Source organism: Lynx rufus, unplaced genomic scaffold, assembly GCF_022079265.1.
Source record: "Lynx rufus isolate CCGP_SWC_20201006 ecotype Redwood Valley unplaced genomic scaffold, mLynRuf1.p SCAF_6, whole genome shotgun sequence".
Taxonomy (NCBI): Eukaryota; Metazoa; Chordata; class Mammalia; order Carnivora; family Felidae; genus Lynx; species Lynx rufus.
Genome location: NW_025814878.1, coordinates 42,108,008 through 42,132,478, shown reverse-complemented (window position 1 = coordinate 42,132,478; position 24,471 = coordinate 42,108,008). Strand labels below are relative to the sequence as shown.

Below are 24,471 nucleotides of genomic sequence, written 5' to 3'. Positions count from 1 at the left end.
TGCCATTCTTTTATGTAGCTCAACCCATGGTTTCCCCAGGTTTTTGAGAAATTTGAGAGGTGACTGTCCAGGAAGAAATGAGTCAGTGCCCAATGGCTTCAACTCTCCCTTGAGTTTCAGTTTCCCTATTACTTGTTCACTTCTATTTCCATTAGCCTATCTTAGGCCAGACCCTGAAAGGGTACTCATTCAACTAGGCACAGTATTAGGCCCAATTTCCTTTAGTAGAGCTAAAACAGGATTTTTGAAAAATAATTTTAATAAGAAATAGGAGAAGAAAATAAATTAAAAAGATAGCATGGTAACAGTCCTTCTAATGAAAAACATGTTTGTTTTTATACAATAGTTATCTCATATTATTTATTAGCTTTGAAACCAAGAATAGGACTCCTTCCAAATAATTCACATTGCCTCTCAAGATGAGAATTCAATAATAAATTCTTTTGAATAAAGGCATTTATTTTTATATACTATAACCTGATGAAGCCTTAATTATAACATATTTTTTACAGCTATTTTATTTATTTAATTTATCCGTAGGGCCATTCTGTGTATAAGCAGAATAGATAGAAGACTGAGAAGTATTGTTGAGAAATGCTGCTAACCAGTGATATACTGGCTACAAAAAGTAACTAAAATTTCCATTTTTTTCCACCAGAAAAGTATTGAAAGCTTTTGATAAAATAAAATACATCATTTGTTTTGCTCACTGAGTCCTGGTTAAGAATGAGCACTAAATATGAGAAGGGGAAATAAATTTGTAAGCCATTGGAAAATGTTCTGTTAGATACCAAATAAAACTGATGTTTACAACTGATGTTATTTCAGTTGTATCATAAACTCAAAACCAAACCCAATTTAAAAAAATCTAGAAATATTGGGAGAATAAGTTAAAATTATTTGGTGGTAGATTATATTTCAAAATTAATTGTACAGTTTCAGCAAAAATGAGTCATGAATTATTAGTAATCTCATGACAAGAAGCTCCAAGTTAATTACAGGCTCAGCACGAGTCAACAATGTGAAGGGAGTCTCAAGAAGGCAACGTGACCTTGGAATGGCTAAACAATGCCATTCTCAATCCAGGCAAGGTAGTAGTCACCTTACTAAATTCTACACTAGACACCACTCACCTAAGTGATTTTGTAAGCCACATAATTAGAAGGGGAGAGCGGCAGATATCACCCAGAACAAAACTAGCAAAGAGTCCAGAAATTCTTCATTGTTACAGACTAAATAGAGCTCCAGAAGTGGAGACGGAAAAATTCGGTTCAAATGGAACCCTTTTTGTTTGATGAGAGTTGAACGGTTTTGGGCTAGTCATTTTCTCACCTATAAAACTTATATAATAATACCATCCCCTTCCTAAAGTTGTTGTGCAGGTCAAATGAAATCATTTACATTAGGGCATTATTTAAGTTGTAACATACTATGCAAATATTATATGAAAAAATAGTTGATCTGGTTCTGAGAATATGATAATATGTGTGAGATGGAGAAGTTTGTTACTTATAATTTCATAGGGTTTCAGGCAGGAGTAAAAGTGAAAGTGAAGCAGATTTTGCTTAATGAATAAAAGAGCCTAATAATGACTGAGAATGTACCAATAATATCACAGGTTGTCCCCCCCCCAAAAAAGTAGTAAGCTTCCTCTCTTAGGAAGAATTCATTGAGAGACTAGATAAAAACGTGGAGTAGATGGTTGTGAAAGAATTTATAGTATGGTCTGTAAATACCTTTCCTTGTGAAAGAGTTTGCCAATATGGTGAAGTTTTGTTAGAATCCCAGTATGTATTTCCAAATCACTTGGTTAAGGACAATTTTACATTTAATACCAATTATAACAATACCAATTGGAGGCACTAGCACTTATAAAACACCAATCATATTACATACAATAAGTCCAGACTATTTGTATAGTCTTTTACAATTTTTAAAGCCATTTGTATACATACTTGACCTGGGAAAGAAGGAAGAGACTATATTTAAGCCTTATTTCTCCTATCCCTAATATAATATGGCTGATAATAGGACAAGAATTAGAAAGTTTGCTGTCCAAAATGTTGTTCCACATTTCTTGTACACGCATATTTTCTAATCTGGCCCCCAAGATAATGCTTAGAAAAACCAGCTTATGTGGATCAATACTGTAAGAGCAAAGTAAGTCAACATAGGCAACAGCAAGCAGAGTAGGCAGAAAAAAAAAAAAAATTCTAAACCACCGAGCAAAGAATTGCCTTGTGAAATTTACAGCTTTACAAATCTTGTGTGGCTCTTTAAACAGAAAAAAAGCTCAACTCTTTTTCTGACAAACCCTATCCGTGATTCTACTTGGAGAAATAAGAATAATCAAATCTCATGCTTCAGAAATAAGCTGAACACTGTAGGGGTCAGGAAGATGTTTTTTCCTTTGTGACACTGTTCCACTTGACAACTGGCTCAAAGCAAAGAAGGCGGCACTTCGGGCTTCTTTGCTTCCTTTTGATGCATCAGCACCAGTTTGTCTAATAGCCACGAAGGGCAAAGGCCCTTAAGAGGAAGGACAAATGCCAGCTTCCTAATCTGAAGGTGTTATGCAAAATGCAGACAGTTTATTCTCCTTGTTGATCAGGACTCTCATTTGTAGAATTGTGAGAATAAGTAAATACATTCTTTGCATTCTCTAGATAACAGAGATTATCATTTGGGGCAAAGAAGGTGATTTCCTTATATTCACACACACACACACACACACACACGCACACACCCACACTGCCTGTTTATTTCACTAATCCAGTTTTTTTTCTTTCTATGAATTCGTTTCTAGTTTGGCTAAGATAAATGAGAAAAATGCTATAGAGGGTAAATCTTTAATCATCTCTGGGTCTATACAGAAGCCAACTTGTGAGCCCTCTAACAGCAGGTTGAAAATTGTTGAGGAGAGCACCTGTCCATACCCTCACTCGGTGATGACTTGTGGATGAATGTGCCAAAGGGGAAATCCATGCATCCTTGTGAGTTACGGCCTCATTTTTAATGGTACAGGACAAAGAAATAGCAACAGACGGCCATTGTAAATCCTTCTATTTTTCAGACTCAGCTTTCAAAGGGTGAAAATAATCAGATAATTTAAAGCTGTTTGAGTTCAAATGAGAGAGGTGGCAAGGTGAGTGTTTTTACGGTTTTGAGAGCCTCATATTGTAGAAGGAAAAGGTGGCCTGCCTGGATCCCCTGGGGAGTAGGCACAGCTAAATAGGACTGTTAGAGGTGAGAGAGGATTTTTCAAATTCGCTGGTATATATCTGAAAGGTTGTGCATGCTAGTGTGTTTGTTGATGAAAGCAAGACTTACAACATAGACATACCTTCATTAATACTTTAAGACAGGGTGGGGAGACAGGGGCAGAAAGGCTGAGAAGCTTAAAACCTTAGCACCCACATGGCCATATATCCCCCATGGATAGTCATGGCCAGCAAGACTCATGTGGACACAGGTGGAACTGTTGCTGGAAGATAGAAGATGTACTATATCTTCCTGCTAAGGCTATCTCCTATTCCAAATACTAGAGATGGAGACTGGCCTGACTAGGTAAAAAGAGGAAAACATTTAGGAGACATCTCTATATTGTGATTTATTGAAGGAGATGGAGAATTCTTACACTAGATAAGAGAAGTATTTCAAGAAGGTGGATAAGGCAGTGCACAGTAAGTTTCTGGAGAAGCAAGGGGGAATTTAAAAACAAACAAAAAGCATTAAGAGTTTGACAAGTAAAATAAGATAATGAAAGAGTGGATAAATGAAAAGAACAGAAACAATTTCCAAAATACATAAAATGTATGAGGATCTTCTAGAGGGTTAACTATGGCTTTCTACAAAATGGCAATAAGCAATAATTTAATACATGAGAAATAACAGATGCATGAGCACTGTTGTAATTCCAGGAAGAAATGATGGTGCATTTGTGTCTGGTGACTTTCTGCTGAGGCATATGGTGACAGCCATATGCATAGATGGCATGGCTAATTGGCTCTTATGCTGTATTTCTGGAGTGTGAATCCAAGACATGACAGAAAGCCTGCCCAGAGTCATCAACTTTGCTCCTCTCCACTTCCACTGGTCCATGTGGGGTGAAGGATAAGGTCACAAAAAAACACATATGTCCTTTCAATATATATTTATTGAGTCACACCTTGCTAGTGGAGACAACCATAAACAGCATGGTTTTGTCCTCATGAGGTCTACAAGCTTTATTCAGGCAACGATTTAGACAATAACCACTGAGAGTGATCCTTGCTATGACAGAAAAGTAAAGGGCACAGAAGATGAGTTTTTCCCTGAAGAAAGAATAGCATGTACCAAATCTGGGGATAAGAAAGAGAAAAATAAAAATAGTCAACTGAAAGTGGGGCATTTCTAATACTTTTGACAATCTTGATTTTAAAATCACTCTAAAATTTCAAAGAAATTGAGAAATAAGAATACTAATCCCATCATCAATAAAATGAGGAAACATTTGTAAATCCAAAACACAATACACAATGAAAGAAACTGTATTAAATAATTATAAATGACTCATCAGAAAAAATGGGAAGGCAAACTTCAATATCCCTAAAGGAAGAACTGAATGAGCTACCAGATGATTTGTGGTGGAGAAACCTCCCAAATATCCAGAAATCTAGGAATATGAGGTGAAACAGAGTGACTGAAAATGGGACTCACGTGTGACCTATGGCTCGAGATGGTAGAACACACTAAATTTTTTATTATTCAATTAATTGTGAGAAAACAAAGAAAATTAAATTAGAGAAATTAGTGTGAACACACAATAAGTTTTAAGGATCTGTGTAAGGATCAATTAAACACCTGGTTACCTCCCCAACACTAACTAGACAAATGACTTCACCCCTATTTGAAAGGAAACATAAGCCAGAGAGTTTCCCAAATCCAAGGAAGTACAACAAAGACAAGAGAAAAGAAAAGAAAGATAGAAATAAAAGTATTTGTTTAAGATGGCAAGCATTTGACTAATAGGAATTTCAGAAAAAGAGCGCAAAGGAGATTGGGGGGTGATATTATTACTAAGAAAAGAGAAATTTTCCCAGCCTGAAGGATTGAAGCTTTCTGATTGAATGGACTTACTGGAAGCCCAGTACAATAAACAAAAAATAACCCACAGTTAATCATATCTTATTGAAATATTGATATACCAGGCACAGAGAGAAGATCCTGAGAGCTTCCAGAAAGAAAAGCAGTATATAATTGTAGGCACTGTCAATCATCTATTTCAAATGATTGTAGCAAGAGCCTTTTAAAAAAAACTATGGCTCGAGCTGGTAAAACACACTAAATTTTTTATTATTGAATTCATTGTGAGAAAACAAAGAAAATCAAATTAGAGAAATTAGTGTGAACACATCATAAGTCTACAGATGAATTTGAGTTATAAAAGGAAATAAGCTATACAAACAAGAAATGCCATAAACAGAAGAAACAAATGAAAGGAATATTACAAAATGTTAAGAATATCAGAAAATGTTTGCACAAAATGGAAGAGGCTTGATAAAAAAGTGATCAGAAAAATTAAAAGTGTAGAGTAATCTATTATTGGGGGAGCAGAAAAGATATACTATGCTGATTTTGAAACACTCTTTGCTGTCTTAAAAAGGATGACAAATGACAAATTGAAAAGGGAAGCCCAGTTTTCAAGAGGAGAAAACTATTCCATATGTCAGTTAATTCCTCATTTGTAAAATTAGGATAGTTCATATGTTGTTGTGAGAATAAAATGAATTAGCTAATGTAAAACATTTAGAAAAATCATGACATGTAATAAGCATTCAGTAAGATTAAAAATCATTTGATTTTAATTATGATTATTATCTCATATATTTATTGTGTAAATTCCCAAATCTATCCCTACCTGATATGGATTCACCATAAGATGTTTACTGGTTCAGTGGTGGCATAGTGGAAATGAAAAAATGAGTAAGATGGTGATTAAGAGAAAGTTAGTCTCCAGAGAGTGGAAGACATTGGATGACAGTATTTCAAATTACTATATGCAGTGGAATTTGGCAAATACAGGTTCAACTTATACCATGACTATATCTATTGGTATATTAGTAGTGATGGTACATAGGGTCAAGCAAGGATCACGTAGCTTTTCATTTTTTATTTAGAGCGTGGTGTAGGGAATAGAGTTGTTGTTGAGAAGCACTGTCAAGTCTCACTGAGAGTTCTCACTGAGAACCACCTACTGCATGGTTAGATTGTAGTAGCTAGGTAAGATCTTCAGGACCACATCATATCCAGTAGAAACAGGGAAAAAGGACAGCAAGGCAGAAGTGCAGGTACATAAACTGAATTCATAGTGAAGGCATGAAGTTAATTTTAAAACCACCTACTTGTGAGTATGGGGTTATAGGATGCTTCCAAGGTTTAAAATACAGTCAGGGACTGGAAAAGGTGAGCTTACAGGAGACTTGGCACAGGGCCTGAGGTAGAGCAAGATGGGAGAAAGAAAGTGGTACTCAGCAGCAACCCTGCCCAATTATCTCCTGAGTCAACTTTCCCAAAATATTTTTTCACTGCTCATTCAGTCAGAACAATGCATTGAACATTATGTGGGCTTCAGTAATAAATTTCAACAATTAATGAAAATAAAAGAGAAGCATATTTTAATTTTTATTGAAAATAAGAGAAAATTTAAGAAACTCTATTAAAATTATTAGAACTTGCCCCTAAGGACTCCTAATATATTGAATATAAATATATAACACATGCTATAATTAAATTGTCAATGTCAAAGACAAAAAAAAAGGAAATTTAAGAGCAGCAAGAGAAAAAAGAGAAGTTACATATAAGTAATGTTGATAAGATTGTCTGCAGGTTTTTCAACAGAAACTTTTCAGGGAAGGAAAGAATAGAATAGCATAATCAAACTACTGAAAGAAAATAACTATCAACCAAGAGTTCTATACCCAGTGAAGCTGTTCTTCAGAAATGAAAGAGCAATAAACTTTCCCAAAGAAAAGCTGAGGAAATTCACTACCACCACACCTGACTCACAAAAATGCCAAAGGAGCTCTTTGAGTGGAAGTAAACAATGCTCATTAACATCATAATAACATAAGAAGCTATTGTACATCTCACCAGCAATGCTAAATATGTAGTCATAGAGTCTGCAATATCATAATAGTGGTGTACCATTCACTTATAACTCTAGTTTAAAAGTTTAAAAAATAAAAGTAATAAAAATAACCATAGCTATAATAATCTGTTATTACTTCCATAGTATAAAAACATCTAGATTGTAACAACAATAACCTAAATTATGAGGCAGAGGAGAAATAAAAGTGTAAAGTGAGTGAATTCTATTGAAGTTAAGTTCTTATCGGTTTTAAAAAGAGTGTTATAAGTTTAAGATATTATATGTAAGCCATACGGTAACCACAAGGGAAAATTATGTATTAAATACACAAAATAACATGATAAGAAGTCAAAATGGGGCACCTGGCTGGCTCAGTCAGTTAAGGATCTGACTCTTGATTTCAGCCCAGGTCATGATCTCAAGGTTCATGGATCTGAGCCTCACATCAGGCTCTGGGCTGGCAGTGTGGAGCTGCTTGGGATTTTTTATTTCCTTCTCTGCCCCTACCCTGCTCGTGTTTTCCCTCTCTCTCAAAAAAGAAATAGATAAACATAAAAAAAAAATTTAAAAAGAAGTCAAAATATACTGATACCAAAAGACATCAAAACACAAAATAGACAGCAGGAAAAAAAAAGAACAACAAAATACAAAACAACCAGAAAACAATTAAAATGGCAATAAGTCTTTACCTACCAATAATTACTTTAAATGTAAGTGGACTGAATTATTTAATTCAAATACATAGAATGGCTGAATAGGTAAAAAACAAGATCCAGCAATCCAAAAAGAGACCCACTTTAGCCTTAAAGACACACATGAACTAAGAATGAAGGGATGGAAAAAGACATTGCAAGTAAATGGTAATGACAACAACAAAAAAGGTATGGTAGCTATACTTATCAGATAAATAGACTCTCAACAAAAATGGCAAAAAAGAGACAAAGAAGGTCATTATAAAATGATAAAGAAGTCAATACATCAAGAAGATACAATTGTAAATATTTATGCACTCAACAGAGCACCTAAGTATATAAAGCAAAAGCAAACAGAGGTAAAAGGAAAAATAAACAATAATACAATAATAGTTTGAGATTTTTATGCCCACTTTCAACAATGGGTAGATCATTCAGACAAAGAATCAATAAGGAAACAGTGGATTTAAACAACATTATGTACTAAATGAAACTAACAGACATATACAGAATATATACAACATACAAAAAATATATAAAATTAACATACAAAAATCAGTAGTGTTTCTATACATGAACAATAAATTTTCTGAAGAAAAAAGAAATCAATGCTATTTGCAACGGCATCAAAAAAAATGTATTTAGGAATATATTTAACTGAGGTGGTGAAATACCTGTACACTGAAAACCACAACATATTGATGAAAGAAATTGAAAAATATATAAAGAAACTTAAAGATATCCTGTGTTAATGGATTAGAAGGATTAATATTATTAAAATGTCAATACTACCAAAAGTGTTCTATAGATTCAATGCAATTCCCTCTAATATTCCAATAGCATTTTTTATAGAAGTATAAAGAAATCTCCTAAAATTTATGTGGAACCACAAAGCCTCCAAATAGCCAAAGAAATCCTGAGAAAGAAGAGGCATCACAGTTTCTGATTTCAAGCTATATTATAAAGCTATAGTCATAAAAACAGTACAGTACTGATATCAAAACAAATAGACCAATGGAAAAGAATCAAGAGTCCAGAAATAAATCCAAGCATATATATTGGCAACTAATATTTGACAAGGAAGTCAAGAATTCCCAGTGAAGACAAGATAGTTCTTTCAATAAATGGTGTTGGAATAATCAGATATTCACGTGTAAAAGAAGAAAACTGTACCCATATCTTATACCACTCCAAAAATTCATTCAAAATAAATTAAAGACAATGCAGGACTTGAAATCATGAAACTCCTAGAAGAAAACATAGGAATAAAACGCCTTGACAAAGATCTTGGTAATTAGTTTTTAAATATGGCATCTGGTGCACAAGCCAAAAAAGCAAAAATAAATAAGTGGGACTACATCAGACTAAAACCTTTCTGCATGGAAAAAGAAACCATCAACATAGTGAAAAGACGACCTATGGAATGTGAAAAAAAATGTATGCACGTATCTGATCAAGGGTTAATATCCAAAATATACAAAAACTCATTCAAAAGCAAAACAATCCAAATTTTAGAATGTGCAAAAGATCTAAATAACATTTCTCCAAAAAAGATATATGAAAATCAAACAGATACATGAAAAGATGCTCAACGTCACTAGTCATTAGGGAAATGCAAATTTATTAAAACCACAATGAAATACCACCTAAGGCCTGTTAGAATAGCCATCATAAAAAAAGATACTAGGGGTACCTGGGTGGATCAGTCGGTTAAGCCTCCGACTTTGGCTCAGGTCATGATCTCACGGTTTGTGAGTTTGAGCCCCACGTCAGGCTCTATGCTGACAGCTCAGAGCCTGGAGCCTGCTTCAGATTCTGTATCTCCTTCCCACTCTGCCCTCCCCGACTTGCATTCTGCCTCTCTCTGTCTCTCAAAAATAAATAAATGTAAAAAAATAAGAATAAAAATAAAAAGCTAATAGATAGCAAATGTGGACATGGCTGTGGAGAAAAAGGAACCCTCATGCATTCTTGGTGGGATTATAAATTGGTAAAGTCACAATGGAAAATAGTATGGAGTATCCTCAAAAAATTAAAAATAGAAGCACCATGTCATCCAGAAATTCCACTTCTGGGCATATTTCCGAAGAAAACATGAATACTAATTGAAAAAGATATCTGCACACCCATGTTCATAGTAGCATCATTTACAATAACCAAGACATGGAAAAAAAACTAAGTGCCTATCTGTAGATGAATGGATACAGAAGTTGTCACACACACACACACACACACACACACACACACACACACAGGAATATTATTCAGCCATTAAAAGGAAAAATATCTTACCAGTTGTGACAATGTAGATGGACCTAAAAAACATTATGCTAAGTGAAACAAGTCACACAAACAGAGAAAGACAAACATTGTATGCACTGTATGATCACTTATATGGAGAATCTTTAAAAAAAGTACAGAAAAAGAGATCATATTTGTGGTTATCAGAGGCAGATGGTGGGAGAAGAAGCAATTAGAAAAAGATGGTCACAAGGTACAAACTTCTAGTTATAAGATAAATAAGTACTAGGGATATAAAGTACAACATGGTGATTATAATTAACACTGCTGTATTATAAATAAGAAAGTTATTAAGAAAATAAATCCCAAGAGTTCTCATAACAAAGATTTTTTTTCCTTTTTTTCCTTTTCTTTTTCTTGTATCTATATGAAAAGATGTATGTTAGCTGAACCTATTGTGTAATTATTTCAGAATATATGTAAATCAAACCATCATGCCACATGCCTTAAAGTTATACACTGATGTATTTCAATTATTTCTTAATAAAACTAAAAAAATTTTTAAATTAATTTACTTTCATGAAGTTGTAGGACTGAGATCCCTGAGGTTTCCTTGCTGGCTATCAGCTGGTGGTTGTTCTTAGCTTCTGGAAACTCCTCACATTCCTTGGTTCCTGGCCTCCTCCATCTTCAAAGCCAGCAAGGGCCCATTGATTATTCTCATGTTTTGAATTTCTATGACTCCCATTCTACTTTTCTACTTTTAGGGGCTCATGAGGTTATATGGAACCATGCCAAGTACAGGATAAGCACCCTGTCATAAGGTCAGCTGATTAGTAACTTCGGTAACATCTGCGAAGTCACTTTCACTGTATAACATGACATATTCACAAGCATGAAGTCAGGGGACAGAGACCACGGGGACAAGAAGCATGCTCATCACAGAAGATAACACCCCTTAAGGAAATAGCTGTGGGATCCAGAGTCCTTCCACAGATCCAGCACTCAAAGCTCATGCCACTACCATCATCCATACTAGAACTTAGCATCCCCAGTGGTCCCACCACCTACTGGATCCCACCATGCTCTGTGTCTATGTACCCCCCAAGATTACAGAAACAATAAACTTCTGGAAACACCACATCCACTTTTTGGAGTTGCAGGTAATTCCTGTAATTGAAAATTTCTAGGTTGCAACACCTTTTTGGCTCCTTCAACTTCCCCAACGCTTTCTAACATATGCCTCTGTGGTCAATACTTTCCAAATTAGCTATCAATACCTTTCTGAATTTTCATTTTGCTGATTAAAATCTGACTAGTGGACGTACCATATGACCAAAGGGCCCTGTGGCCTTAGGAAACACCAGGTCATTCAAAATTAAGCACTTTTTCTTTCTGCAGGACTTTTTAGAGCATTGCATATATTAATGAGTATTATGAACACCCCAAAATGGATCTAGCATGCAGCATCACTGTTTACCAAATATTTTTTGTCAAGGGACCTTTGTCTTATGGAGCATATAGGCTTAGAGCTTGTGAAACTTAAGAAACACTATTATAGTTGAAATCTTCTCAAGTTATTGTGTTAATTCTAATCAACACTAAATATTTGATTAACAAAAATTTTGTCTACATTTGTCGAACTTAGAGTAGTATTTGGGAGTTAATTTTGATAACCAGAGAAGTTAAAACTGATAGGTTAAGTTTTGTTTTGTTGTTTTGTTGTGTTGTGTTGTGTTGTGTTGTGTTGTGTTTTCTCAATCAGTTCCCTGTAGCCATCTTTCCTCTAGGCATTGAAAGCCATTCCAAAATCTAAGTGAGAAAGTCATTCTCAAAGATACCAATACAGTGAAAGAACTTATCAGGTAAAGGCCAGGTTTCCTTTTAGCTCTCTCTCACCTTTAAGAATCTTAACTATGTTCAAAATAGGGTTTCTTTCAACTACCTCTGCTTACTTCTCCTGGTGTTGTTTTTCTCTTATTCCTGTTCCCCATTGCTTTGCTGTTTGCCTCCCATCCCTCACCCTGAGAACAGATGAGAGACCTAACATGAAGGGCAACCATGAAGGAAAAACAAAACTCTGAAAGTGTCACAAATGGCCCCACAACAGAGCAAGGGTTAAGTAATCTACCTCACTCTTGATGAACTCCTATAGTCATTAAAAATGACAATTATGATGATTTTGCAGCAACATGGAAAAATGCTTATGATATAATTAATAGTAGATAGAAAAATTCAAAACACAAAATGAGAGCTACACTATAATTATTACTATTTGGATTATATGTTCATGGGGACAAAAACTTGAAGGGAACATGAAACACATAAAAATAGATTGTCAGGGATGGCAGGGAAATCCTGGGTGAATATTTTCTCTCTTTACATTCAGCCAATGGTTCTGTAACACTCAAGCACATTTTGAAAACTAAAATTAAAAAAAACAGGCTTAAGAATGTGTGCAAGTGGTAGAGAATTGACAATCATTCTTGTTTGTGTAAGGGTGAGAAAGTAGGATCTATATAGAAGGATAAAAAATAGTCAATCTGTCTTTTATATCAAAATGCAACTTGTTTACTTGCTGTTTAAAAAAACAAAGCATCATGCTTCTAAGCAACCAACCAGGCCTTGCTTGGTAAAACCAACTTTATGTTACTAAACGTTTGAGGCTCTAATGTAAAAGGTAATTCCACCCTCTCAAGTTGGCCCTTGAAGGTCATTGTAGCAGGAAAAACAACAAGATGAGAACATGCTTTCTGCTGGGTAGGGGTGGGAAGTGGAAGAACTGAAAAAAAGGACTAGCAAAGACTTTGAATGGGCCCCATTCACCAAAGGTTACATTCCAGAAGGTTGTCTAAGAATATATGTAGCAGGGAGATACCAAGGAAAGGGCTATACGACCCACAGGCCCAGAATATCTCACCAGTCAACTATCCCAACTTCATGTTGGGGACTCTTGCACACTTACTCTTAGAGTAACCACCTCTGGTGGCCCAACTGTGGTGAGAATGCCACAACGCCCTGCCTGAGCCTCAGGTGTTAGGGGCCTGTGGGCTTACAAAGCAGTGGAAGGTCTCCTGGGGCTTAATGAAAATGTAGAACATTCAGAGCTAGGCAGAGATGAGCACGGGCTGGAAAAAGCAAAAGAAGAATGACTGTTGGGCATATCTGTGTTCAGGGAGACAGAACAAACTTGTGGCAATGAGCATGGCTCCCCTATATACACTTTGGAGAACAAAGTAGCCTAAAGGAACAAAGCCAGGAATTTATCCTGTAAATTAGGAGTGTGGGGGTACTCTGAAACCAGGCAGTGTGAAGGAAGGAAAAAAGGAGTGCTTGTTCCAAGCCAGTGGGACCCTAGCTGAGGGGACAGGAGTGTTGGCACGCCTTAGGAGAAAGAATTGTGTGACAGGCAGATACGCACGAGCTGGAGAGACTCTGGAGTAATCAGGCACCATGAGAGTTAAGGAAAGAACTTTATGGATGGACTAAGATCTAGGCATCTGACCTCTCTCTAAGCAGTGTTCTCTTGTGCCCATCCACGCCTGCAACAGAGGCACTGGTTAGAGGCTAAACTTGGTGTGGAGTGAGGATCCCAGCACTCAGATACCTGTCAGGTGTACTCAGAGCCCGAGCTAGCAGTAATGACTGAGTTCAAATGAATGAGTCCTGAAAGTAATGTCCACAGGCATGTGGTAGGCTGAAAAATGGCCTCCCAAAGATGTCCTCCTCCTAATCCCTGGAATCAATGAATATGCCATCTTACCTGTCAGGAGGGACTTTCCAGATGTGATTAAGGTAATGGACATTGAAATGAAATTATCCTGGGTTAGCTGGTGAGCCCAATGTAGTCACAGATGTCCTCATAAGAATGACGCAGAAAGGTCAGAGTCAAACAAGATGTGACAAGAGAAGGAGAAATCAGAGTAATGGGAAACCACAGGTCAAGGAGTATGGGTAGCTTCTAGACACTGGAAAAAGCCAAAGAAATGGGTTTCATCCTAAAGCTTCCAGCAGGAACAAAGTCCTGCCAATATATTGATTTTAGCCAAGCAAAACAGATTTCAGACTTCTACCTCCAGAACTGTAAGATAATAAATGTGTCTTGTGTTAAGCCATTTAATATATACACAATTATATTAATGTATATATTTATAATTAACTAGAAAACTTTGAAATGTAGGTTTGTAAAAAATATATACCAGTAAAACAAATTAAAAAAACAGAAGAAGAAATATTTGATTCATGATAACAATAAAAGTTATAAAATGCTCAAAAATAAACAACAAAGTCATGGAATACATAGGAAGAAAAGCATGGAATTTCACTGAGGGACATAAAATGAGATATCTGTAAATGGAAGAGTATTTCTTTTCCTTCAATAAAAAGACAGAATATCATAAAACTGTCAATATTCCAAAAATTAATTTATAAATTTATTATAATCTCAAATAAAATTCTAACTTGATTTTAAAGTTTAGAATTATATGAAGTATAGGAAAACTTAATTATCTGATAATAACTAAGATAACAATTTTGAGAAGGGAACATTGCTCAACTTAACATATACTATAAGTTCATGTAACAAAAATATTCTGGAAATAACATAGGAAAAGAAAAATATATAAGCAAAGAGTCCAGAAATAAAGCCCAGCACATAAACAAATTTAACATATGAAAAGTTATTATCTCAATTCAAAAGAAAAAAAATTAAAAATGCTGGTTCAAGTTGCTTTTCATGAAGGAGGGTATACCTTTGGACCTTTTTTACACACCACAAACAAAATCAATTTTAGGCTTATAAAAAATTTTCATATAAATGTAAAATAATAAAATATTAAAGAATATTTAGGAGAATAAATACATAACCTAGAGTTGGCAGCTTATCTTAATCAGTATTGAAAATTGGGAAGCTATAAAATGAAAGAGCACCATGATCCCTTACTTATAAATAACTAACATAAGGTAAAATATCATAACTAAGTCAGAGATTGAATCATATTTGGGGAACACATTTACCAAGTATTTGACAATCTTAACATATTCAATAAAAAAAACAATCCAATAGAAAAATAATAACCAAAGTTTAGTAGCCTTGTAGTTCTGGTTTAATAGAACCACATGATCTCATTTCCCGTGTAGGCCAAGATCTTTAATTTCTGTGACAAGATACCAACACTAGAAAACTCTATGTAGGATGCTTGAAACCACAAATGAAAGCAAAATATTTACTCATTGGAGTCTGTGAAAGTAATAGTCTCAAAAGAATCACTGATCAGATTACAGATTATTTTGTTCTATTCTGAGACATATTATGGAGCAAATCACTCAGAAAAAGGGATATCTGGAAACCTCATTATTAAAGAATGATAGAAAAAATTGAAGAGTATAAATACATGAGGAACATAGAGCTGCCTTTAAATATTTTATTCCTTCTTGTTCTATGGGCAAAAAACCTTAAAAAGTAGTGCATATTCCATAATAAAAATAATTCAAGTAACATTTGGATGGCATTTTTCCAAAATAGAGTATAAAATATTATTCAGTGTCAAAGGTTAGATTTTGTTTCAGTCTAAAACTTTTTTCTATTTTCTCTTTGATACAGCTACCAAGCATATGAATCCCCTTTCACTGATTTTAAGAGTGTATTGAATGGAGTAATGGCAATTTATCAAAAATGTCCTTCTGAGTCTATGCCAGGTTTCATATAGATGACTGGGCTCTCCTATTACACAAACTTGTGTTGTAAAATAAATACTGCCAGACACCCACTGTGATCCCTAAAAGAGTATTTGTGTATCACCGATCATACTGCTTAGCACATAGTAAGTAAGAGAAATCCCATTCAAATTTGCTTGAGAAGAGAGAGAGAATTATATTAATTATATCATTAGTTTATTAAAACCAGTATAACAGTAGCATTTAATTATGTTATTCCTTTTTTATTAGTTGCAATTTTTAAAATTTTTTTTTCAACGTTTATTTATTTTTTGGGACAGAGAGAGACAGAGCATGAACGCGGGAGGGGCAGAGAGAGAGAGAGACACAGAATCGGAAACAGGCTCCAGGCTATGAACCATCAGTCCAGAGCCTGACGCGGGGCTCAAACTCACGGACCGCAAGATCGTGACCTGGCTGAAGTCTGACGCTTAACCGACTGCGCCACCCAGGCGCCCCTATTAGTTGCAATTTTTATAGCCAGAGAAGAATTCTTATCAACTTCTGGTTATCCTAAAGTACATTTATAATAAAAAGGAAGGATAAATGCTTGATTTTTTCCCTTTATTTACCAGTTTTGTAGTTTTCCTCATAGATCTTGTGCATATTTTGTTAGATTTATATCTAAGTATGTTATTTTGGGTGCAATACTAATGTAAATGATACTGTATTTTTAATTTCAAATTCCACTTATTCATTGATGGAATATAAGGAAGTGATTGACTTTTGTATATTAATCTTGTATATTGCAGCCTTGCTATAATTGGTCCAGTTGGGTTTTTTTTTAATTTTATTATTTCAGATATTCTTACAGATGATCATGTCCTCTGTTAACAGTTTTATTTCTTTTTCACAGTCTGTGTGTATTTTATTTTTCCTTTTTCTTGTCTTATTGCATTAGCTAGAGTCTCCAGTACAATGTTGAAAATTAGGATGAGGAGAACACATCTTTGCCTTGTTCTAATTTTAACAGGAGAACTTCCAGTTTCAAACTATTATGTATCATGTTAAGTGTAAGTTTTTGTTGACATTCATTATCAAATTGAGGAAGTTGCCCTGTATTCCAAATTTACTGAAAGTTTTTATCATGGGTGGTTATTCTATTATGTCCAGTGTCTTTTCTGCATTTATTTGCATGGTCATGTGATTTTTCTTCTGTGGATGTAATAGATTAGATAAATGATTTTCAAATGATGAAACAACCTTGCATATCTGGAACAAATCCCATTTCTTTGTAGTATATAATTCTTTTATACATTATTGGATTCTATTTGCTAATATTTTTTGAGGATGTTTGCATATATGTTCCTGAGACATATGGATTTGTAGATTTCATTTCTTTTAATGTTTTGGTGTGGCTTTGGTATTAGGGTAATGATAGCCTCATAGAATGAGGTAGGAAGTAATCCTTCTACTTCTGTCTTCTGGGAAGAGATTGCATAGGAATGATATAATTTCTTAAATGTTTGGTAGAATTCACCAGTGAGCCAATCTAGGCCTGTTACTTTCTGTTTGGGAAAGTTATTAGCATTGATTCAATTTCTTTAATAGACATAGATCTATTCAGATTGTCTATTTTCTTTCATTTGAATTTTAACAGATTGTGTCTTTTGAGGAATTGATCCATTACATCTAGGGGCTATCAAATTTATGGGCATAGAGTTTTTAGTAGTATCCTCTTTTTATTCTTTTAATGTCCATGGGATCTAAAGTAAAATTAAACTCACAAGAGTGTAAGAACCTCCCCAGATTGAAATCCCCCCTGGAGATTTTATCTCTCAGGCTTGACCACACTGAGACTCCAGCAAATTATTTTTATAGTTCAGGTTTCCCATCCCAGTAGTGGTTCCCACAAAGGTGGGATTCTTCTCTAATAAATTGTTATTACCTGTATACGCCTGTTTCTCCAACTTTAGAAACAGAGGTTTAGATCTCTGATAGATCTAAAAATCTTGTTGATTTTTCAGTTTGTTCAACTTGTTATGATGAACTGACAACTATTAAGTTCCTTGACTAACCAGAAATCAGCACTCCCACTCTATTTTTATACCAATCTATCTTTTAAAGACATTTATAAAATAAGGGAAAGTTGTTTTAATTTACTTACTTATATACCATTTCTTTGCATAGATTCAAATTTCCATGTGTTGTCATTTTTTCTTTTTTTCTAAAAGATTGTCTTTTACATCTCTTGTATATCTGATCTGGTGATTAATTTGTTTTACTTTTATACACCTTTAAATGTTTTTATTTTCTCTTCAGTTTTGAAAGATATTTTCACAGTGTTCAGAATTCTAAGTTGACAGTTTCTTTCAGTATTTTAAAGATATTGCTTCACTGTCTTTTGGCTTGCATTTAAAAATTAAAAAAAAATAATCAAGACTCCTCAAACAGTGGTGCAAATTTCAACTGATCACATCCTAAGAAGATAATAATTTATCTGTTTTCATAGGCTGAAGAGTACATGGAGGCAGGGTGCTGATCATTAAAGCAGAAACTACGTATGCAAAATGGATTATATTATGACTAATAAAAGAGATATATTTAAGAAACACAATCTTGATGTATATCAACAGAATATCTAAACTCAAATAGATGTAGTATTTGTTCCATGAGTCTTACTTTTAAGACTAAGACCACAGATAAATTGACCTAACAGTAACTTCACATAATATGAATGTGCCAGCAACCTGCTTAGTTTACAAATTATCAACAATTCCTTGAGGCCCCCAAACACTGTATATATATCCTTCCATAACTTTTCTCATTTTAAGATATTTCACAGATCCTCTGAAGAGTATTTTCCTTCAGGTAGCAAGCTCAATAAGTCTAACTTTACATATATATATCACTATATACTAAAACTCTTAGTCCCCTGTTGTGATAGACTGAATAATACCCCCTAAATAATGTTTGTTTTAATCCCTGGAATCTGTGAATAAATTACTATATATAGCAAAAGACTTTGCAGATGTGATTAAGGATCTTAAGATGGGGAGATTATTCTAGGTTATCCAGGTGGGCCCATTATAATCACAAGGATCCTTAGAAGAAAGAGTCTTACACACACAGAAAACAATGTGATGCTGGAAGCATAAGGGCAGAAAGAGAAAGAGTCATTAGAAGTTGTCATGCTCTTGGCTTTGAAATATGGAAATGATATTCATGAACCAAGGAATGTATATGACCTCTAGGACTGGAAAAGGCAAGAAAACAGATTATCTTCTAGGCCTCCAGAAGGAAGAAGCCTTATGTAACTCTTTTAGACTTCTGACCTCAAGAACTACAAGATAACAAATTTGTGTCATTTTAAACCTCTAAATTTCATTTGTTGCAACATTAATAAGAAACTAATGAGGTAATAATATAAAATGATTTCTTACCCATATGTGTACATGTATATGTGCTGCACATACTTTTAGAATCAACATGTCAATGTTATAATATTAATAACAACATGATTACAAAAATCAGTTAAAGGGTTATTGTGGTTTGTTTTGGGGTTTTTTTTGTAGTTTGTTTGACCTTAGGATATAAATCTCATGAGGGATGTACGAGTCGATTCCTTATTTTAAATTTCTATTTAAAGCTTCTCTATTTTAGCCACTAATGTAATACAGTTAGGTTTATTTGCTTCATTTGCTTACAATTTTTAGAGGTTGTTTTCTTTGTCTCATTTTGCTTTGATGTTGTTTCCTAATTATGTAAAATATTTCCATGTTTTCAAAGTCAAAACTAAACCACAGAATACTTTTAAAAAGTCTATATTTAATCTCTATGCCTTCCATTCTGGAATATTCCTTTTCCATCTAAGATCCCTACTTATATTGCTGGCCTTTACAAAATAACAATTCTTTTCTGCTTTCCTATATGACAGCATGGTGATCTTCATTTTTTTTTAAATGGTAATTTCCTGTTTTTCAAGGGAATTGTACCAGGAGTGGTATTCCTAATTCTCCCTTTTATCCTCTCTCATAAACCAAATTTTCTATTAGTATGTCCACTGATTACTTCTTTTATCTCTCACCTTTTAATTAGTCATCTATATAGCATTTTAATATCTGTTGGTACAATCTATGTTAATGCATGAAAACTGGTTACACGGTTTGACATGTCACTCAAAACTTAACAAGTAATCTCCAGGGTAAGAGTTATGATGCCCTCAACAGAATTCACTCATCCCTAAGAGTAAATAGGAAATGGATGTTGTCTATTTCACAAAGAACTCTATTTCTTGTTTTTACTTTATAGGATATATTCCTTATACCTCTCCCAATGTCAACAAACTCTATCTTTCAAAATCTTTCATCCTTCCCAGGCACCAGCTTTTTAAGGTTAAAAGAGAAACTGGAGTGTGCTTTAAAAAGATTGTTTGAATTCTACTTTGATTAATTTCTCTCTTTTTGTTTTATGTGTTTTCTTTATTTTTCTCTTCCTTGCAAAAAAGAGGGATTTGTTCACAATTAAAACAAATGAAATAATAAATAATATATTATATCTATGAAAGTCTCAACAATTTTTTTCTCCAATACATTTTCTTTCTTAACCTTGTATATTCTATAATAATATCACAATTTACTACCGCTCAGGCTTAGAATCGTGCATTAGCAGGAGCATCACATGCCATCAACATTTGTAGTATGAGATAATATTTTACACACACACACACACACACACACACACACACTCTGAATTTCTAAAAAGTAGATACTATTATTTCAGTTTTATAGATGATATGACTGAGAATTAATGAAATTTAAAAATTAAATAGTTGGGGGAAGGCTACTGGGATATGAAACAGTGGATATCATATTTCAAACAAATGTCTCTTACACCATTGAGGCAATAATTGTGCCAAAGTCACTAGACTTTTTTTGTTCAAATTTCTAATCATCAGACTCTGTTTATTTTTATTTTTTAATAGCACCTCTTCAAAACAAAAGCCTTTTCAAGTCATTCTATGTTTAGAAATGGTTCAGTTCAATGGTTAGCAATGCATGCTCTGAAACCAGACTACAGGGGTTCAAATTTCAGCTTGCTAAATGTGTTCACCCTTGACCAAATTGTTTATAATACACTTAGACTACCTTTGCGTATAATAAGATTTTAATAAATGTTAAATGTTTTTATTGAAACAACCATCTCTTTATCTAAAGTTCTTATTATTTTCCCCATGAATTATGTCAAAATTTTACTGCCTCTAGTCTTGACATGGCCCTCTTTGACAGAGTAGCCTTCCACAAAATACAAATAAAACTTCAGTGTTTCCTTGAATCTTTATTTGAATGGTTTCTGAATCTTGATTAACAGAGACTATGAGGATTCCATTTGATCTTTGATTCTTTACCCAGGGTCAGGACAGAGGGATGAGTAACAGTCAAATTTTACTGAAAAAATTTGATATCAACTCAACTTCAACCCTATACAATTTTCTGTAGAAGTTCTTTGTTAAGAAACTTAACAAAGTCCCCTCTCTCTTTTCCCAATGGAAAACTTTTCTTATTGTCTTGACAACATTCTATCTTTTTTTCTTATAAAGAGTAAAGAGAAAATACAAAACCTCTCTTCCCAGCATGTGGCTTTCAATTATCACTTTTATTTATTCTTAAAACAAATATACTCATATTCCTAACATTTCAGGTATTTTAAGTGAACTCCTCCCAGAAATAAGAACTTATTTTAGGTAGCTAATTCTTCTGGTTATATAACTTTTTAAAAAATGTTTATTTATTTTTGAGAGAGAGAAAGAGACAGAGTGTGAGTGGGAGAGGGGCAGAGAGAGAGAGAGAGGGACAGAATCTGATGCAGGCTTTAGGCTCTGAGCTGTCAGCTCAGAAGCCGATGCAGGGCTTGAACCTACAAACCATGAGGTCATGCCCTAATCCAAAGTTGGACGCTTAACCAACTGAGCCACCTGGGAACCTGTCTGGTTATATAACTTTTGAAAATATTTTTATTTTAATGAAATAAATTGCATCTTTTTACACAAGTATTAAGGAAGGTTTTTGTCTTCAAGAAAAAAAAATCCCTGTAACCACTCTGCCAAGGTCCTGTGTTCTCTTGCCCTATCTAAATGGTTAATAGAATCTTCCACTACTCTTTCTTTACCTCTCTGCTTTATTTTTTTTTTTTTTTTTAATTTTTTTTTTTCAACGTTTATTTATTTTTGGGACAGAGAGAGACAGAGCATGAATGGGGGAGGGGCAGAGAGAGAGAGGGAGACACAGAACTGGAAACAGGCTCCAGGCTCTGAGCCATCAGCCCAGAGCCCGACGCGGGGCTCGAACTCCCGGACCGCGAGATCGTGACCTGGCTGAAGTCGGACGCTTAACCGACTGCGCCACCCAGGCGCCCCTACCTCTCTGCTTTAAACCAAGCAAGTGTCCATTTACTTTACCCCAGAGGATCTTTGCTTTATTCTTACATCTGTTCTTAAATTTGTGATCTAGTTATTCTCATATATTGCCTCATATACTTATATGTCTACATATTTTAAAGAGAACTAAGCCTTTATTTCCTTGTTTCATAAATAAAATTGACTGAGTTGGTTGCTCTTCAGTGATTAGTCAAAGAGACCAAATCCCATATGGTCATGGGACTCTTCTGATTCTTGTTTTGTTTCAACCTTGCCTGGGGCAGCAGCAGAAGCTGCAAGAGCAGCTGTGGTGGCAGCAGTCACAAGTGCAGGTGGAGCAGCCAAGAAGACCTTGATCTTTTCAGCAAGGGAGCATACGTAATCAGTATCGGCAAACACAGAACTCATTTGTATCCACTGATAATACAATGGTGTACTGATGCAACAGTGGGATAACCAATCTGCAAACATACACTAGCAACACGGCAAACACCCTCCAGGAAAGGAATGCAGTTTCCTCTGTGATATCAAGCACTTCCGGGTTGTAGATGTTGCCATTGTTAAACACCTGCTGGATGATCAGCCCAAAGGAGAAGGGGGGGGGGGGATGTTCAGCAGTATGGCTTTGCTGGCTCCCACTTTGTCTCCAGTCTTAATCATTTGCACAGCACTCAGTATTTCAAGTTCTCAGTATTTTAATGGTTCAATGGTTCATCGGTTCTCCTGGAGATTTAGTAATGGTGATTTCTAAATCCTGGAAGAAGGAGATCTTCTTTAGCCCCATAGCAGTGTTGTGGACTGGTACAGTGATATCATGTGGGGTTAAGCCACCAGTATAGGTGGCTGCTGGCCCTTTATTGTCTAACAGCATGTCTCTGATCTGAGTGACTAGAGCTCTGATCTCAGTTCACCTTCTTGGTGAACACAAAGCCCACATCACCCTAGACATGAGGCAACAGTTTCTCCAGAGCAGAGATAGTTTCCGGGTGCCCCTGGATGGCCTTGTGATTGAATCATGTTTTTGCCCATAGGACCACAGCTTTCCCAAAACAGGGGCATGCCAGTTTGCTACATCTGCTTGGAGTCCATGTTGTCTGCTCCCACAGTGAAGACTTTTAGATAATCATTGAAAAGTTGGATTATTTTAAGGAAGTAGATGGGTTTCCAGGTTGCCATGTCTTCCCTAGGCATTACAATAGTGCACTGGGGGTTGCCACACAGGGTCTAATGACACTGTTACTCTCATGAAGATGCCTGGTGAGAGGCTTATGTATCTATATTTTATTATCTTATCAGATTTATAAACTCCTTGATAAGACTCCTTGAGACACATGTATGGACACTCCTTCACATACATGGTGCTTTGAACATAATAGGCACTCATTAATAGTTATTCAATGATTGATCGAATGATTTCATAAATACCTCAAGGAATATGTTGAACATACTGTGTGTGCCCATTATTTACTGATCATTTGTATGTAAGAATATAAGCCTTCTGAATTATTTCAAATTTTATGTGTTCTCAAACTCAGCTGTCATGGAAGGAGAGTTGCATGTCAGAAATACAAACAGGTCTCCATTTATATAGCACTGATACAAATGTCCAGTGTGCAGCAAATGACTAACTTTTTGAAACATTTATGGCCTATTATTTTCCATTTGCCTTAAATCAACAGAAAAATCCCTTCATAATACATTCCTGAAACTGTCTTTTCAGCTTATTTCTTGTGAATGCATGATGCCTGCATTTCCTCTCCTTCTTCCTCCTTTCTTCTACACCCCTAAACACAAACTCACTATTTACAGTACTCAACAGTACTTCAACAGAAAACAGGTCTGTACCCTACATAAAATAAGTTTAAAAAAATCCACTTTGCATTCTGACTAGAAGCTCACTCCTAGTTTAAAATCCCATTTATCATATCTGCAAAATATCCATCATTATTTCAATGCAAAAGAAGCATGACAGAATCAGCATCATAACAAATTGCCATTGCATAAAGTGTTTTGTACATTTTACAAAAATGGTTGCCCATATGATCACATTGCTAGGCCACCAGTCAGAGCTCTGAAAGGGATTCATGTAAGTGAGGAGTCAGCTTAACCTTTGGGCTTGGAGGCTTGGGCTTGGAGGTCAAGTGAGAGGTTCTGAGTGAAGATACAAATGTGGTATTGGTGACATACAGGTGATATACATAACCATGAGCTGAAATGAAGTGATAGGGGCGCCTGGGTGGCTCAGTCGGTTGGGCATCCGACTTCGGCTCAGGTCATGATCTCGTGGTCCGTGAGTTCGAGCCCTGCATCGGGCTCTGTGCTGACCACTCAGAGCCTGA

General features: G+C 35.1%; 1 pseudogene; it reads right to left on the bottom strand.

Moving 5' to 3' along the window:
• Nucleotides 1-22,339: 22,339 nt before the first annotated feature.
• Nucleotides 22,340-23,323, bottom strand: LOC124529316 (60S acidic ribosomal protein P0-like; annotated as a pseudogene).
• Between the last annotated feature and the right edge of the window lie 1,148 nt (nucleotides 23,324-24,471).